Genomic DNA, 16,612 nt, shown 5'->3' with positions numbered 1-16,612 from the left:
TTCTACCATCAGCAAAGAAGTTTCCATCCCTAATTCCTCTGTGATTCCCACTAACCTAAACATTAATCTGGCATTGAAGGGTGTGAATTACCCCGCCCAACCTGCTCTTTTAAATACAGCTTTTAGCAAGTTTTGAAAGGAGGAGAAGAGCAGACCTTGCTATGCCAACAATATCGAGTCTTCTGTGGCGAAGTGGTTTTTGCATAGAAAACAAAGCGGTGAGTTGAAGAGGAATTATATCAGTACTTTGTTTAAAACTGTGTGTAAAAAGCTGTCTCTTTATTATTAACAATAAGTTGTAAAACGTGAATGGTGAGTGACAGTCTTCAAGTTTGTGAGAAGATCGTGCCCTGGTGGAATAAAGGCACGAACAGCTTACAGCACCTAGAATTACCAGGCAGTATTTAGAGTAAAACGTGTGTAAAAGCCGCCTTCATGAATGAGAGAAAAAAGAAATATATAAAATAGTAAGGGGAGTGATAGATTTAAATTAATCGTGAGGTGGAGTGCCCCCTGTATGAAGTAAAAGTGAGAAAAGCTTACAGCACGTGGTATTCCCAGGCAGTCCCCCATCCAAGAACTAACCAGACCCTACCCCACTTAGCTTCCGAGATCAGACGAGATCGGGCGTGTTCAGGGTGGTATGGCCATAAGCGAGAGCCGCGAACAAAAACAGCCCTTTTGCATTACATGCCTCTATACATGCCAGTTAGTCCCATTGGATCCTACTCCTGTTTTTTTTTTTTTTTTTTATCTGACTCACACTGCAGCACCAACATCCAATCGGCAGCGCCGGACCCACACCAAACATTCACCAAACTACTCAGCCGGCAGCCTACCACAATAATTCCATTCTTTCCGCATCCGCACACTTCCTTCTCTTTAAGTCCTTTTCACTACCGCACAGGTTAATCGCCGCACGTCCCTCGCCGGCAAACATTACTCCTTTGCCTACTGCATGCAGGCTTCTCTTAACGACCCTCTGTTATCAACTCCGCTAACAGCCACAAAATCTCCACCGCACGAAGCCCACTGGTAGCTGCTGAATCACATGCTTCCCCAAAACGTCGCGCTGTCAGAACACTGGGAGCTTCACACACGAACAAGTCCATACTGCAGGCTGCAGCCAGAACAATTTTCTACATTCAAACATCGACGGCCTCTTCTCTCTAAAAATTCACCAGACCGCTTCTACCACCAGCAAAGAAGTTTCCATCCCTAATTCCTCTGTTATTCCCACTAACCTAAACATTAAGCTGGCATTGAAGGGTGTGAATTACCCCGGCCAATCTGTTCTTTTAAATACAGCTTTTAGCAAGTTTTGAAAGGAGAAGAGCAGAACTTGCTATGCCAATAATATCGAGTCTTCTGTGGCGAAGTGGTTTTTGCATAGAAAACAAAGCGGTGAGTTGAAGAGGAATTATATCAGTACTTTGTTTAAAACTGAGTGTAAAAAGCTGTCTCTTTATTATTAACAATAAGTTGTAAAACGTGAATGGGGAGTGACAGTCTTCAAGTTTGTGAGAAGATCGCTCCCTGGTGGAATAAAGGCACGAACAGCTTACAGCACCTAGAATTACCAGGCAGTATTAAGAGTAAAACGGTTTCCAAAAGCTGCCTTTATGAAAGAGAGAGAAAATATATATATATATATATATATAAAATAGTAAAATGGAAGGGGAGTGATAGATTTAAATTAATCGTGAAGTGGAGCGCCCCCTGTATGAAGTAAAAGTGAGAAAAGCTTACAGCACCAGGTATTCCCAGCTGGTCTCCCTTCCAAGTACTAACCAGACCATACTCTGCTTAGCTTTCAAGATCAGGCAAGTTCAGGGTGGTATGGCCGCAAGCGAGAGACACTACCCAAAACTGTCCTTTTGCATTACACGCGTCTATACATGCCAGTTAGTCCCATTGGATCCTACTCCTGGTTTTTTTTTTTTTTTTTATCTGACTCACACTGCAGCACCACCATCCAATCGGCAGCGTCGGACCCACACCAAACATTCACCAAACTACTCAGCCGGCAGCCTACCACAATTATTCCATTCTTTCCGCATCCACACACTTCCTTCTCTTTAAGTCCTTTTCACTACCTCACAGGTTAATCGCCGCACGTCCCCCGCCGGCAAACATTACTCCTTTGCCTACTGCATGTAGGCTTCTCTTAACGACCCTCTGTTATCAACTCCGCTAACAGCCACAAAATCTCCGCCGCAAACAGCCCACTGGTAGCTGCTGAATCACATGCTTCCCCAAAACGTCGCGCTGTCAGAACACTGGGAGCTACACACACCAACAAGTCCATACTGCAGGCTGCAGCCAGAACAATTTTCTACATTCAAACATCGACGGCCTCTTCTCTCTAAAAATTCACCAGACCGCTTCTACCACCAGCAAAGATGTTTCCATCCCTAATTCCTCTGTGATTCCCACTAACCTAAACATTAATCTGGCATTGAAGGGTGTGAATTACCCCGGCCAACCTGCTCTTTTAAATACAGCTTTTAGCGAGTTTTGAAAGGAGGAGAAGAGCAGACCTTGCTATGCCAATAATATCGAGTCTTCTGTGGTGAAGTGGTTTTTGCATAGAAAACAAAGTGGTGAGTTGAAGAGGAATTATATCAGTACTTTGTTTAAAACTGTGTGTAAAAAGCTGTCTCTTTATTATTAACAATAAGTTGTAAAACGTGAATGGGGAGTGAAAGTCTTCAAGTTTGTGAGAAGATCGCGGCCTGGTGGAATAAAGGCACGAACAGCTTACAGCACCTAGAATTACCAGGCAGTATTTAGAGTAAAACGGTTTCTAAAAGCTGCCTTTATGAAAGAGAGAATATATATATATAAATAAAATAGTAAAATGGAAGGGGAGTGATAGATTTAAATTAATCGTGAAGTGGAGCGCCCCCTGTATAAAGTAAAAGTGAGAAAAGCTTACAGCACCTGGTATTCCCAGGTGGTCTCCCTTCCAAGTACTAACCAGACCATACTCTGCTTAGCTTCCAAGATCATGCGTGTTCAGGGTAGTATAGCCGTAAGCAAGAACCGCTAACAAAAACAGCCCTTTTGCATTACACGCCTCTATACATGCCAGTTAGTCCCATTGGATCCTACTCCTGTTTTTTTTTTTTTTTTTTTTTTTTATCTGACTCACACTGCAGCCCCACCATCCAATCGGCAGCGCCGGACCCACACCAAACATTCACCAAACTACTCAGCCGGCAGCCTACCACAATTATTCCATTCTTTCCGCATCCGCACACTTCCTTCTTTTTAACTCCTTTTCACTACCGCACAGGTTAATCGCCGCACGTCCCCCGCCGGCAAACATTACTCCTTTGCCTACTGCATGCAGGCTTCTCTTAACGACCCTCTGTTATCAACTCCGCTAACAGCCACAAAATCTCCGCCGCACGAAGCCCACTGGTAGCTGCTGAATCACATGCTTCCCCAAAACGTCGCGCTGTCAGAACACTGGGAGCTACACACACCAACAAGTCCATACTGCAGGCTGCAGCCAGAACAATTTTCTACATTCAAACATCGACGGCCTCTTCTCTCTAAAAATTCACCAGACCGCTTCTACCACCAGCAAAGAAGTTTCCATCCCTAATTCCTCTGTGATTCCCACTAACCTAAACATTAAGCTGGCATTGAAGGGTGTGAATTACCCCGGCCAATCTGTTCTTTTAAATACAGCTTTTAGCAAGTTTTGAAAGGAGAAGAGCAGAACTTGCTATGCCAATAATATCGAGTCTTCTGTGGCGAAGTGGTTTTTGCATAGAAAACAAAGCGGTCAGTTGAAGAGGAATAATATCAGTACTTTGTTTAAAACTCTGTGTAAAAAGCTGTCTCTTTATCATTAACAATAAGTTGTAAAACGTGAATGGGGAGTGGCAGTCTTCAAGTTTGTGAGAAGATCGCGCCCTGGTGGAATAAAGGCACGAACAGCTTACAGCACCTAGAATTACCAGGAAGTATTTAGAGTAAAACGGTTTCTAAAAGCTGCCTTTATGAATGAGAGAAAAAAAAAAAATATATATATAAAATAGTAAAATGGAAGGGGAGTGATAGATTTAAATTAATCGTGAAGTGGAGCGCCCCCTGTATAAAGGAAAAGTGAGAAAGGCTTACAGCACCTGGTATTCCCAGGTGGTCTCCCATCCAAGTACTAACCAGACCCTACCCTGCTTAGCTTCCGAGATCAGACGAGATCAGGCGTGTTCAGGGTGGTATGGCCGTAAGCGAGAGATGCTACCAAAAACAGCCCTTTTGCATTACACGCGTCTATACATGCCAGTTAGTCCCATTGGATCCTACTCCTGTTTTTTTTTTTTTTTATCTGACTCACACTGCAGCCCCACCATCCAATCGGCAGCGCCGGACCCACACCAAACATTCACCAAACTACTCAGCCGGCAGCCTACCACAATAATTCCATTCTTTCCGCATCCGCACACTTCCTTCTTTTTAACTCCTTTTCACTACCGCACAGGTTAATCGCCGCACGTCCCCCGCCGGCAAACATTACTCCTTTGCCTACTGCATTCAGGCTTCTCTTAACGACCCTCTGTTATCAACTCCGCTAACAGCCACAAAATCTCCGCCGCACGAAGCCCACTGGTAGCTGCTGAATCACATGCTTCCCCAAAACGTCGCGCTGTCAGAACACTGGGAGCTACACACACCAACAAGTCCATAATGCAGGCTGCAGCCAGAACAATTTTCTACATTCAAACATCGACGGCCTCTTCTCTCTAAAAATTCACCAGACCGCTTCTACCACCAGCAAAGAAGTTTCCATCCCTAATTCCTCTGTGATTCCCACTAACCTAAACATTAAGCTGGCATTGAAGGGTGTGAATTACCCCGGCCAACCTGTTCTTTTAAATACAGCTTTTAGCAAGTTTTGAAAGGAGAAGAGCAGAACTTGCTATGCCAATAATATCGAGTCTTCTGTGGCGAAGTGGTTTTTGCATAGAAAACAAAGCGGTCAGTTGAAGAGGAATAATATCAGTACTTTGTTTAAAACTGTGTGTAAAAAGCTGTCTCTTTATCATTAACAATAAGTTGTAAAATGTGAATGGGGAGTGACAGTCTTCAAGTTTGTGAGAAGATCGCGCCCTGGTGGAATAAAGGCACGAACAGCTTACAGCACCTAGAATTACCAGGAAGTATTTAGAGTAAAACGGTTTCTAAAAGCTGCCTTTATGAATGAGAGAAAAAAAATATATATATAAAATAGTAAAATGGAAGGGGAGTGATAGATTTAAATTAATCGTGAAGTGGAGCGCCCCCTGTATAAAGTAAAAGTGAGAAAGGCTTACAGCACCTGGTATTCCCAGGTGGTCTCCCATCCAAGTACTAACCAGACCCTACCCTGCTTAGCTTCCGAGATCAGACGAGATCGGGCGTGTTCAGGGTGGTATGGCCGTAAGCGAGAGATGCTACCAAAAACAGCCCTTTTGCATTACACGCCTCTATACATGCCAGTTGGTCCCATTGGATCCTACTAATGTTCTTTTTTTTTTTTTTATCTGACTCACACTGCAGCCCCACCATCCAATCGGCAGCGCCGGACCCACACCAAACATTCACCAAACTACTCAGCCGGCAGCCTACCACAATTATTCCATTCTTTCCGCATCCGCACACTTCCTTCTTTTTAACTCCTTTTCACTACCGCACAGGTTAATCGCCGCACGTCCCCCGCCGGCAAACATTACTCCTTTGCCTACTGCATGCAGGCTTCTCTTAACGACCCTCTGTTATCAACTCCGCTAACAGCCACAAAATCTCCGCCGCACGAAGCCCACTGGTAGCTGCTGAATCACATGCTTCCCCAAAACGTCGCGCTGTCAGAACACTGGGAGCTACACACACCAACAAGTCTATACTGCAGGCTGTAGCCAGAACAATTTTCTACATTCAAACATCGACGGCCTCTTCTCTCTAAAAATTCACCAGACCGCTTCTACCACCAGCAAAGAAGTTTCCATCCCTAATTCCTCTGTGACTCCCACTAACCTAAACATTAAGCTGGCATTGAAGGGTGTGAATTACCCCGGCCAATCTGTTCTTTTAAATACAGCTTTTAGCAAGTTTTGAAAGGAGAAGAGCAGAACTTGCTATGCCAATAATATCGAGTCTTCTGTGGCGAAGTGGTTTTTGCATAGAAAACAAAGCGGTCAGTTGAAGAGGAATAATATCAGTACTTTGTTTAAAACTCTGTGTAAAAAGCTGTCTCTTTATCATTAACAATAAGTTGTAAAACGTGAATGGGGAGTGACAGTCTTCAAGTTTGTGAGAAGATCGCGCCCTGGTGGAATAAAGGCACGAACAGCTTACAGCACCTAGAATTACCAGGAAGTATTTAGAGTAAAACGGTTTCTAAAAGCTGCCTTTATGAAAGAGAGAAAAAAAAAAAAATATATATATATAAAATAGTAAAATGGAAGGGGAGTGATAGATTTAAATTAATCGTGAAGTGGAGCGCCCCCTGTATAAAGTAAAAGTGAGAAAAGCTTACAGCACCTGGTATTCCCAGGTGGTCTCCCATCCAAGTACTAACCAGACCCTAACCTGCTTAGCTTCCAAGATCAGACGAGATCGGGCGTGTTCAGGGTGGTATGGCCGTAAGCGAGAGATGCCACCAAAAACATCCCTTTTGCATTACACGCCTCTATACATGCCAGTTGGTCCCATTGGATCCTACTAATGTTCTTTTTTTTTTTTTTATCTGACTCACACTGCAGCCCCACCATCCAATCGGCAGCGCCGGACCCACACCAAACATTCACCAAAGTACTCAGCCGGCAGCCTACCACAATTATTCCATTCTTTCCGCATCCGCACGCTTCCTTCTTTTTAACTCCTTTTCACTACCGCACAGGTTAATCGCCGCACGTCCCCCGCCGGCAAACATTACTCCTTTGCCTACTGCATGCAGGCTTCTCTTAACGACCCTCTGTTATCAACTCCGCTAACAGCCACAGAATCTCCGCCGCACGAAGCCCACTGGTAGCTGCTGAATCACATGCTTCCCCAAAACGTCGCGCTGTCAGAACACTGGGAGCTACACACACCAACAAGTCCATACTGCAGGCTGCAGCCAGAACAATTTTCTACATTCAAACATCGACGGCCTCTTCTCTCTAAAAATTCACCAGACCGCTTCTACCACCAGCAAAGAAGTTTCCATCCCTAATTCCTCTGTGATTCCCACTAACCTAAACATTAAGCTGGCATTGAAGGGTGTGAATTACCCCGGCCAATCTGTTCTTTTAAATACAGCTTTTAGCAAGTTTTGAAAGGAGAAGAGCAGAACTTGCTATGCCAATAATATCGAGTATTCTGTGGCGAAGTGGTTTTTGCATAGAAAACAAAGCGGTCAGTTGAAGAGGAATAATATCAGTACTTTGTTTAAAACTGTGTGTAAAAAGCTGTCTCTTTATCATTAACAATAAGTTGTAAAACGTGAATGGGGAGTGACAGTCTTCAAGTTTGTGAGAAGATCGCGCCCTGGTGGAATAAAGGCACGAACAGCTTACAGCACCTAGAATTACCAGGAAGTATTTAGAGTAAAACGGTTTCTAAAAGCTGCCTTTATGAATGAGAGAAAAAAAAAAATATATATATATATAAAATAGTAAAATGGAAGGGGAGTGATAGATTTAAATTAATCGTGAAGTGGAGCGCCCCCTGTATAAAGTAAAAGTGAGAAAAGCTTACAGCACCTGGTATTCCCAGGTGGTCTCCCATCCAAGTACTAACCAGACCCTACCCTGCTTAGCTTCCGAGATCAGACGAGATCGGGCGTGTTCAGGGTGGTATGGCCGTAAGCGAGAGATGGCACCAAAAACATCCCTTTTGCATTACACGCCTCTATACATGCCAGTTGGTCCCATTGGATCCTACTAATGTTCTTTTTTTTTTTTTTTTATCTGACTCACACTGCAGCCCCACCATCCAATCGGCAGCGCCGGACCCACACCAAACATTCACCAAAGTACTCAGCCGGCAGCCTACCACAATTATTCCATTCTTTCCGCATCCGCACACTTCCTTCTTTTTAACTCCTTTTCACTACCGCACAGGTTAATCGCCGCACGTCCCCCGCCGGCAAACATTACTCCTTTGCCTACTGCATGCAGGCTTCTCTTAACGACCCTCTGTTATCAACTCCGCTAACAGCCACAAAATCTCCGCCGCACGAAGCCCACTGGTAGCTGCTGAATCACATCCTTCCCCAAAACGTTGCGCTGTCAGAACACTGGGAGCTACACACACCAACAAGTCCATACTGCAGGCTGCAGCCAGAACAATTTTCTACATTCAAACATCGACGGCCTCTTCTCTCTAAAAATTCACCAGACCGCTTCTACCACCAGCAAAGAAGTTTCCATCCCTAATTCCTCTGTGATTCCCACTAACCTAAACATTAAGCTGGCATTGAAGGGTGTGAATTACCCCGGCCAATCTGTTCTTTTAAATACAGCTTTTAGCAAGTTTTGAAAGGAGAAGAGCAGAACTTGCTATGCCAATAATATCGAGTCTTCTGTGGCGAAGTGGTTTTTGCATAGAAAACAAAGCGGTCAGTTGAAGAGGAATAATATCAGTACTTTGTTTAAAACTGTGTGTAAAAAGCTGTCTCTTTATCATTAACAATAAGTTGTAAAACGTGAATGGGGAGTGACCGTCTTCAAGTTTGTGAGAAGATCGCGCCCTGGTGGAATAAAGGCACGAACAGCTTACAGCACCTAGAATTACCAGGAAGTATTTAGAGTAAAACGGTGTGTAAAAGCTGCCTTTATGAATGAGAGAAAAAAATATATATATAAAATAGTAAAATGGAAGGGGAGTGATAGATTTAAATTAATCGTGAAGTGGAGCGCCCCCTGTATAAAGTAAAAGTGAGAAAAGCTTACAGCACCTGGTATTCCCAGGAGGTCTCCCATCCAAGTACTAACCAGACCCTACCCTGCTTGGCTTCCGAGATCGGATGAGATCGGGCGTGTTCAGGGTGGTATGGCCATAAGCGAGAGACGCGACCAAAAACAGCCCTTTTGCATTACACGCGTCTATACATGCCAGTTAGTCCCATTGGATCCTACTCCTGTTTTTTTTTTTTTTTTTATCTGACTCACACTGCAGCACCACCATCCAATCGGCAGCGCCGGACCCACACCAAACATTCACCAAACTACTCAGCCGGCAGCCTACCACAATTATTCCATTCTTTCCGCATCCGCACACTTCCTTATTTTTAACTCCTTTTCACTACCGCACAGGTTAATCGCCGCACGTCCCCCGCCGGCAAACATTACTCCTTTGCCTACTGCATGCAGGCTTCTCTTAACGACCCTCTGTTATCAACTCCGCTAACAGCCACAAAATCTCCGCCGCACGAAGCCCACTGGTAGCTGCTGAATCACATGCTTCCCCAAAACGTCGCGCTGTCAGAACACTGGGAGCTACACACACCAACAAGTCCATACTGCAGGCTGCAGCCAGAACAATTTTCTACATTCAAACATCGACGGCCTCTTCTCTCTAAAAATTCACCAGACCGCTTCTACCACCAGCAAAGAAGTTTCCATCCCTAATTCCTCTGTGATTCCCACTAACCTAAACATTAAGCTGGCATTGAAGGGTGTGAATTACCCCGGCCAATCTGTTCTTTTAAATACAGCTTTTAGCAAGTTTTGAAAGGAGAAGAGCAGAACTTGCTATGCCAATAATATCGAGTCTTCTGTGGCGAAGTGGTTTTTGCATAGAAAACAAAGCGGTCAGTTGAAGAGGAATAATATCAGTACTTTGTTTAAAACTGTGTGTAAAAAGCTGTCTCTTTATCATTAACAATAAATTGTAAAACGTGAATGGGGAGTGACCGTCTTCAAGTTTGTGAGAAGATCGCGCCCTGGTGGAATAAAGGCACGAACAGCTTACAGCACCTAGAATTACCAGGAAGTATTTAGAGTAAAACGGTGTGTAAAAGCTGCCTTTATGAATGAGAGAAAAAAATATATATATATAAAATAGTAAAATGGAAGGGGAGTGATAGATTTAAATTAATCGTGAAGTGGAGTGCCCCCTGTATAAAGTAAAAGTGAGAAAAGCTTACAGCACCTGGTATTCCCAGGAGGTCTCCCATCCAAGTACTAACCAGACCCTACCCTGCTTGGCTTCCGAGATCGGATGAGATCGGGCGTGTTCAGGGTGGTATGGCCATAAGCGAGAGACGCGACCAAAAACAGCCCTTTTGCATTACACGCGTCTATACATGCCAGTTAGTCCCATTGGATCCTACTCCTGTTTTTTTTTTTTTTTTTATCTGACTCACACTGCAGCACCACCATCCAATCGGCAGCGCCGGACCCACACCAAACATTCACCAAACTACTCAGCCGGCAGCCTACCACAATTATTCCATTCTTTCCGCATCCGCACACTTCCTTATTTTTAACTCCTTTTCACTACCGCACAGGTTAATCGCCGCACGTCCCCCGCCGGCAAACATTACTCCTTTGCCTACTGCATGCAGGCTTCTCTTAACGACCCTCTGTTATCAACTCCGCTAACAGCCACAAAATCTCCGCCGCACGAAGCCCACTGGTAGCTGCTGAATCACATGCTTCCCCAAAACGTCGCGCTGTCAGAACACTGGGAGCTACACACACCAACAAGTCCATACTGCAGGCTGCAGCCAGAACAATTTTCTACATTCAAACATCGACGGCCTCTTCTCTCTAAAAATTCACCAGACCGCTTCTACCACCAGCAAAGAAGTTTCCATCCCTAATTCCTCTGTGATTCCCACTAACCTAAACATTAAGCTGGCATTGAAGGGTGTGAATTACCCCGGCCAATCTGTTCTTTTAAATACAGCTTTTAGCAAGTTTTGAAAGGAGAAGAGCAGAACTTGCTATGCCAATAATATCGAGTCTTCTGTGGCGAAGTGGTTTTTGCATAGAAAACAAAGCGGTCAGTTGAAGAGGAATAATATCAGTACTTTGTTTAAAACTGTGTGTAAAAAGCTGTCTCTTTATCATTAACAATAAGTTGTAAAACGTGAATGGGGAGTGACAGTCTTCAAGTTTGTGAGAAGATCGCGCCCTGGTGGAATAAAGGCACGAACAGCTTACAGCACCTAGAATTACCAGGAAGTATTTAGAGTAAAACGGTTTCTAAAAGCTGCCTTTATGAAAGAGAGAAAAAAAATATATATATATATATAAAATAGTAAAATGGAAGGGGAGTGATAGATTTAAATTAATCGTGAAGTGGAGCGCCCCCTGTATAAAGTAAAAGTGAGAAAAGCTTACAGCACCTGGTATTCCCAGGTGGTCTCCCATCCAAGTACTAACCAGACCCTAACCTGCTTAGCTTCCGAGATCAGACGAGATCAGGCGTGTTCAGGGTGGTATGGCCGTAAGCGAGAGATGCCACCAAAAACATCCCTTTTGCATTACATGCCTCTATACATGCCAGTTGGTCCCATTGGATCCTACTAATGTTCTTTTTTTTTTTTTTATCTGACTCACACTGCAGCCCCACCATCCAATCGGCAGCGCCGGACCCACACCAAACATTCACCAAAGTACTCAGCCGGCAGCCTACCACAATTATTCCATTCTTTCCGCATCCGCACGCTTCCTTCTTTTTAACTCCTTTTCACTACCGCACAGGTTAATCGCCGCACGTCCCCCGCCGGCAAACATTACTCCTTTGCCTACTGCATGCAGGCTTCTCCTAACGACCCTCTGTTATCAACTCCGCTAACAGCCACAAAATCTCCGCCGCACGAAGCCCACTGGTAGCTGCTGAATCACATGCTTCCCCAAAACGTCGCGCTGTCAGAACACTGGGAGCTACACACACCAACAAGTCCATACTGCAGGCTGCAGCCAGAACAATTTTCTACATTCAAACATCGACGGCCTCTTCTCTCTAAAAATTCACCAGACCGCTTCTACCACCAGCAAAGAAGTTTCCATCCCTAATTCCTCTGTGATTCCCACTAACCTAAACATTAAGCTGGCATTGAAGGGTGTGAATTACCCCGGCCAATCTGTTCTTTTAAATACAGCTTTTAGCAAGTTTTGAAAGGAGAAGAGCAGAACTTGCTATGCCAATAATATCGAGTATTCTGTGGCGAAGTGGTTTTTGCATAGAAAACAAAGCGGTCAGTTGAAGAGGAATAATATCAGTACTTTGTTTAAAACTGTGTATAAAAAGCTGTCTCTTTATCATTAACAATAAGTTGTAAAACGTGAATGGGGAGTGACCGTCTTCAAGTTTGTGAGAAGATCGCGCCCTGGTGGAATAAAGGCACGAACAGCTTACAGCACCCAGAATTACCAGGAAGTATTTAGAGTAAAACGGTGTGTAAAAGCTGCCTTTATGAATGAGAGAAAAAAATATATATATATAAAATAGTAAAATGGAAGGGGAGTGATAGATTTAAATTATTCGTGAAGTGGAGCGCCCCCTGTATAAAGTAAAAGTGAGAAAAGCTTACAGCACCTGGTATTCCCAGGAGGTCTCCCATCCAAGCACTAACCAGACCCTACCCTGCTTGGCTTCCGAGATCGGATGAGATCGGGCGTGTTCAGGGTGGTATGGCCGTAAGCGAGAGATGCCACCAAAAACATCCCTTTTGCATTACACGCCTCTATACATGCCAGTTGGTCCCATTGGATCCTACTAATGTTCTTTTTTTTTTTTTATCTGACTCACACTGCAGCCCCACCATCCAATCGGCAGCGCCGGACCCACACCAAACATTCACCAAAGTACTCAGCCGGCAGCCTACCACAATTATTCCATTCTTTCCGCATCCGCACGCTTCCTTCTTTTTAACTCCTTTTCACTACCGCACAGGTTAATCGCCGCACGTCCCCCGCCGGCAAACATTACTCCTTTGCCTACTGCATGCAGGCTTCTCTTAACGACCCTCTGTTATCAACTCCGCTAACAGCCACAAAATCTCCGCCGCACGAAGCCCACTGGTAGCTGCTGAATCACATGCTTCCCCAAAACGTCGCGCTGTCAGAACACTGGGAGCTACACACACCAACAAGTCCATACTGCAGGCTGCAGCCAGAACAATTTTCTACATTCAAACATCGACGGCCTCTTCTCTCTAAAAATTCACCAGACCGCTTCTACCACCAGCAAAGAAGTTTCCATCCCTAATTCCTCTGTGATTCCCACTAACCTAAACATTAAGCTGGCATTGAAGGGTGTGAATTACCCCGGCCAATCTGTTCTTTTAAATACAGCTTTTAGCAAGTTTTGAAAGGAGAAGAGCAGAACTTGCTATGCCAATAATATCGAGTATTCTGTGGCGAAGTGGTTTTTGCATAGAAAACAAAGCGGTCAGTTGAAGAGGAATAATATCAGTACTTTGTTTAAAACTGTGTGTAAAAAGCTGTCTCTTTATCATTAACAATAAGTTGTAAAACGTGAATGGGGAGTGACCGTCTTCAAGTTTGTGAGAAGATCGCGCCCTGGTGGAATAAAGGCACGAACAGCTTACAGCACCCAGAATTACCAGGAAGTATTTAGAGTAAAACGGTGTGTAAAAGCTGCCTTTATGAATGAGAGAAAAAAAAAAATATATATAAAATAGTAAAATGGAAGGGGAGTGATAGATTTAAATTAATCGTGAAGTGGAGCGCCCCCTGTATAAAGTAAAAGTGAGAAAAGCTTACAGCACCTGGTATTCCCAGGAGGTCTCCCATCCAAGCACTAACCAGACCCTACCCTGCTTGGCTTCCGAGATCGGATGAGATCGGGCGTGTTCAGGGTGGTATGGCCGTAAGCGAGAGATGCCACCAAAAACATCCCTTTTGCATTACACGCCTCTATACATGCCAGTTGGTCCCATTGGATCCTACTAATGTTCTTTTTTTTTTTTTTATCTGACTCACACTGCAGCCCCACCATCCAATCGGCAGCGCCGGACCCACACCAAACATTCACCAAACTACTCAGCCGGCAGCCTACCACAATTATTCCATTCTTTCCGCATACCGCACACTTCCTTCTTTTTAACTCCTTTTCACTACCGCACAGGTTAATCGCCGCACGTCCCCCGCCGGCAAACATTACTCCTTTGCCTACTGCATGCAGGCTTCTCTTAACGACCCTCTGTTATCAACTCCGCTAACAGCCACAAAATCTCCGCCGCACGAAGCCCACTGGTAGCTGCTGAATCACATGCTTCCCCAAAATGTCGCGCTGTCAGAACACTGGGAGCTACACACACCAACAAGTCCATACTGCAGGCTGCAGCCAGAACAATTTTCTACATTCAAACATCGACGGCCTCTTCTCTCTAAAAATTCACCAGACCGCTTCTACCACCAGCAAAGAAGTTTCCATCCCTAATTCCTCTGTGATTCCCACTAACCTAAACATTAAGCTGGCATTGAAGGGTGTGAATTACCCCGGCCAATCTGTTCTTTTAAATACAGCTTTTAGCAAGTTTTGAAAGGAGAAGAGCAGAACTTGCTATGCCAATAATATCGAGTCTTCTGTGGCGAAGTGGTTTTTGCATAGAAAACAAAGCGGTCAGTTGAAGAGGAATAATATCAGTACTTTGTTTAAAACTGTGTGTAAAAAGCTGTCTCTTTATCATTAACAATAAGTTGTAAAACGTGAATGGGGAGTGACCGTCTTCAAGTTTGTGAGAAGATCGCGCCCTGGTGGAATAAAGGCACGAACAGCTTACAGCACCTAGAATTACCAGGAAGTATTTAGAGTAAAACGGTGTGTAAAAGCTGCCTTTATGAATGAGAGAAAAAAATATATATATATAAAATAGTAAAATGGAAGGGGAGTGATAGATTTAAATTAATCGTGAAGTGGAGCGCCCCCTGTATAAAGTAAAAGTGAGAAAAGCTTACAGCACCTGGTATTCCCAGGAGGTCTCCCATCCAAGTACTAACCAGACCCTACCCTGATTGGCTTCCGAGATCGGATGAGATCGGACGTGTTCAGGTTGGTATGGCCATAAGCGAGAGACGCGACCAAAAACAGCCCTTTTGCATTACACGCGTCTATACATGCCAGTTAGTCCCATTGGATCCTACTCCTGTTTTTTTTTTTTTTTTTATCTGACTCACACTGCAGCACCACCATCCAATCGGCAGCGCCGGACCCACACCAAACATTCACCAAACTACTCAGCCGGCAGCCTACCACAATTATTCCATTCTTTCCGCATCCGCACACTTCCTTATTTTTAACTCCTTTTCACTACCGCACAGGTTAATCGCCGCACGTCCCCCGCCGGCAAACATTACTCCTTTGCCTACTGCATGCAGGCTTCTCTTAACGACCCTCTGTTATCAACTCCGCTAACAGCCACAAAATCTCCGCCGCACGAAGCCCACTGGTAGCTGCTGAATCACATGCTTCCCCAAAACGTCGCGCTGTCAGAACACTGGGAGCTACACACACCAACAAGTCCATACTGCAGGCTGCAGCCAGAACAATTTTCTACATTCAAACATCGACGGCCTCTTCTCTCTAAAAATTCACCAGACCGCTTCTACCACCAGCAAAGAAGTTTCCATCCCTAATTCCTCTGTGATTCCCACTAACCTAAACATTAAGCTGGCATTGAAGGGTGTGAATTACCCTGGCCAATCTGTTCTTTTAAATACAGCTTTTAGCAAGTTTTGAAAGGAGAAGAGCAGAACTTGCTATGCCAATAATATCGAGTCTTCTGTGGCGAAGTGGTTTTTGCATAGAAAACAAAGCGGTCAGTTGAAGAGGAATAATATCAGTACTTTGTTTAAAACTGTGTGTAAAAAGCTGTCTCTTTATCATTAACAATAAGTTGTAAAACGTGAATGGGGAGTGACCGTCTTCAAGTTTGTGAGAAGATCGCGCCCTGGTGGAATAAAGGCACGAACAGCTTACAGCACCTAGAATTACCAGGAAGTATTTAGAGTAAAACGGTGTGTAAAAGCTGCCTTTATGAATGAGAGAAAAAAAAATATATATATAAAATAGTAAAATGGAAGGGGAGTGATAGATTTAAATTAATCGTGAAGTGGAGCGCCCCCTGTATAAAGTAAAAGTGAGAAAAGCTTACAGCACCTGGTATTCCCAGGAGGTCTCCCATCCAAGTACTAACCAGACCCTACCCTGCTTGGCTTCCGAGATCGGATGAGATCGGGCGTGTTCAGGTTGGTATGGCCATAAGCGAGAGACGCGACCAAAAACAGCCCTTTTGCATTACACGCGTCTATACATGCCAGTTAGTCCCATTGGATCCTACTCCTGTTTTTTTTTTTTTTTTTTATCTGACTCACACTGCAGCACCACCATCCAATCGGCAGCGCCGGACCCACACCAAACATTCACCAAACTACTCAGCCGGCAGCCTACCACAATTATTCCATTCTTTCCGCATCCGCACACTTCCTTATTTTTAACTCCTTTTCACTACCGCACAGGTTAATCGCCGCACGTCCCCCGCCGGCAAACATTACTCCTTTGCCTACTGCATGCAGGCTTCTCTTAACGACCCTCTGTTATCAACTCCGCTAACAGCCACAAAATCTCCGCCGCACGAAGCCCACTGGTAGCTGCTGAA

At 44.5% G+C, this 16,612-nt stretch overlaps 11 non-coding genes and 2 pseudogenes across 11 annotated transcripts; all 13 read right to left on the bottom strand.

Annotated features, from left to right (window-relative positions):
* Window positions 1–536: 536 nt before the first annotated feature.
* On the bottom strand, window positions 537–655 carry LOC125731636 (5S ribosomal RNA; annotated as a pseudogene).
* A 2,276-nt stretch (window positions 656–2,931) lies between these two features.
* On the bottom strand, window positions 2,932–3,040 carry LOC125732310 (5S ribosomal RNA; annotated as a pseudogene).
* Window positions 3,041–4,127: 1,087 nt separating this feature from the next.
* LOC125732879 (5S ribosomal RNA) lies at window positions 4,128–4,246 on the bottom strand. Its single transcript, XR_007392243.1, has one exon. It is a non-coding gene; the product is annotated as a 5S ribosomal RNA (ribosomal RNA).
* A 1,074-nt stretch (window positions 4,247–5,320) lies between these two features.
* On the bottom strand, window positions 5,321–5,439 carry LOC125734159 (5S ribosomal RNA). Its single transcript, XR_007393483.1, has one exon. It is a non-coding gene; the product is annotated as a 5S ribosomal RNA (ribosomal RNA).
* Window positions 5,440–6,522: 1,083 nt separating this feature from the next.
* On the bottom strand, window positions 6,523–6,641 carry LOC125735491 (5S ribosomal RNA). Its single transcript, XR_007394786.1, has one exon. It is a non-coding gene; the product is annotated as a 5S ribosomal RNA (ribosomal RNA).
* A 1,083-nt stretch (window positions 6,642–7,724) lies between these two features.
* On the bottom strand, window positions 7,725–7,843 carry LOC125736694 (5S ribosomal RNA). Its single transcript, XR_007395968.1, has one exon. It is a non-coding gene; the product is annotated as a 5S ribosomal RNA (ribosomal RNA).
* A 1,077-nt stretch (window positions 7,844–8,920) lies between these two features.
* LOC125732639 (5S ribosomal RNA) lies at window positions 8,921–9,039 on the bottom strand. Its single transcript, XR_007392014.1, has one exon. It is a non-coding gene; the product is annotated as a 5S ribosomal RNA (ribosomal RNA).
* A 1,077-nt stretch (window positions 9,040–10,116) lies between these two features.
* On the bottom strand, window positions 10,117–10,235 carry LOC125732638 (5S ribosomal RNA). Its single transcript, XR_007392013.1, has one exon. It is a non-coding gene; the product is annotated as a 5S ribosomal RNA (ribosomal RNA).
* Window positions 10,236–11,317: 1,082 nt separating this feature from the next.
* On the bottom strand, window positions 11,318–11,436 carry LOC125735121 (5S ribosomal RNA). Its single transcript, XR_007394420.1, has one exon. It is a non-coding gene; the product is annotated as a 5S ribosomal RNA (ribosomal RNA).
* Window positions 11,437–12,513: 1,077 nt separating this feature from the next.
* On the bottom strand, window positions 12,514–12,632 carry LOC125733976 (5S ribosomal RNA). Its single transcript, XR_007393306.1, has one exon. It is a non-coding gene; the product is annotated as a 5S ribosomal RNA (ribosomal RNA).
* Window positions 12,633–13,708: 1,076 nt separating this feature from the next.
* LOC125733975 (5S ribosomal RNA) lies at window positions 13,709–13,827 on the bottom strand. The gene has a single exon (XR_007393305.1). It is a non-coding gene; the product is annotated as a 5S ribosomal RNA (ribosomal RNA).
* A 1,078-nt stretch (window positions 13,828–14,905) lies between these two features.
* Window positions 14,906–15,024, bottom strand: LOC125737098 (5S ribosomal RNA). The gene has a single exon (XR_007396365.1). It is a non-coding gene; the product is annotated as a 5S ribosomal RNA (ribosomal RNA).
* Window positions 15,025–16,101: 1,077 nt separating this feature from the next.
* Window positions 16,102–16,220, bottom strand: LOC125734539 (5S ribosomal RNA). The gene has a single exon (XR_007393847.1). It is a non-coding gene; the product is annotated as a 5S ribosomal RNA (ribosomal RNA).
* Between the last annotated feature and the right edge of the window lie 392 nt (window positions 16,221–16,612).

The sequence above is a fragment of the Brienomyrus brachyistius genome, chromosome 2 (genome assembly GCF_023856365.1).
Source record: "Brienomyrus brachyistius isolate T26 chromosome 2, BBRACH_0.4, whole genome shotgun sequence".
Lineage (NCBI taxonomy): Eukaryota > Metazoa > Chordata > Actinopteri > Osteoglossiformes > Mormyridae > Brienomyrus > Brienomyrus brachyistius.
This window is presented reverse-complemented; position numbering and strand designations above follow the sequence as displayed.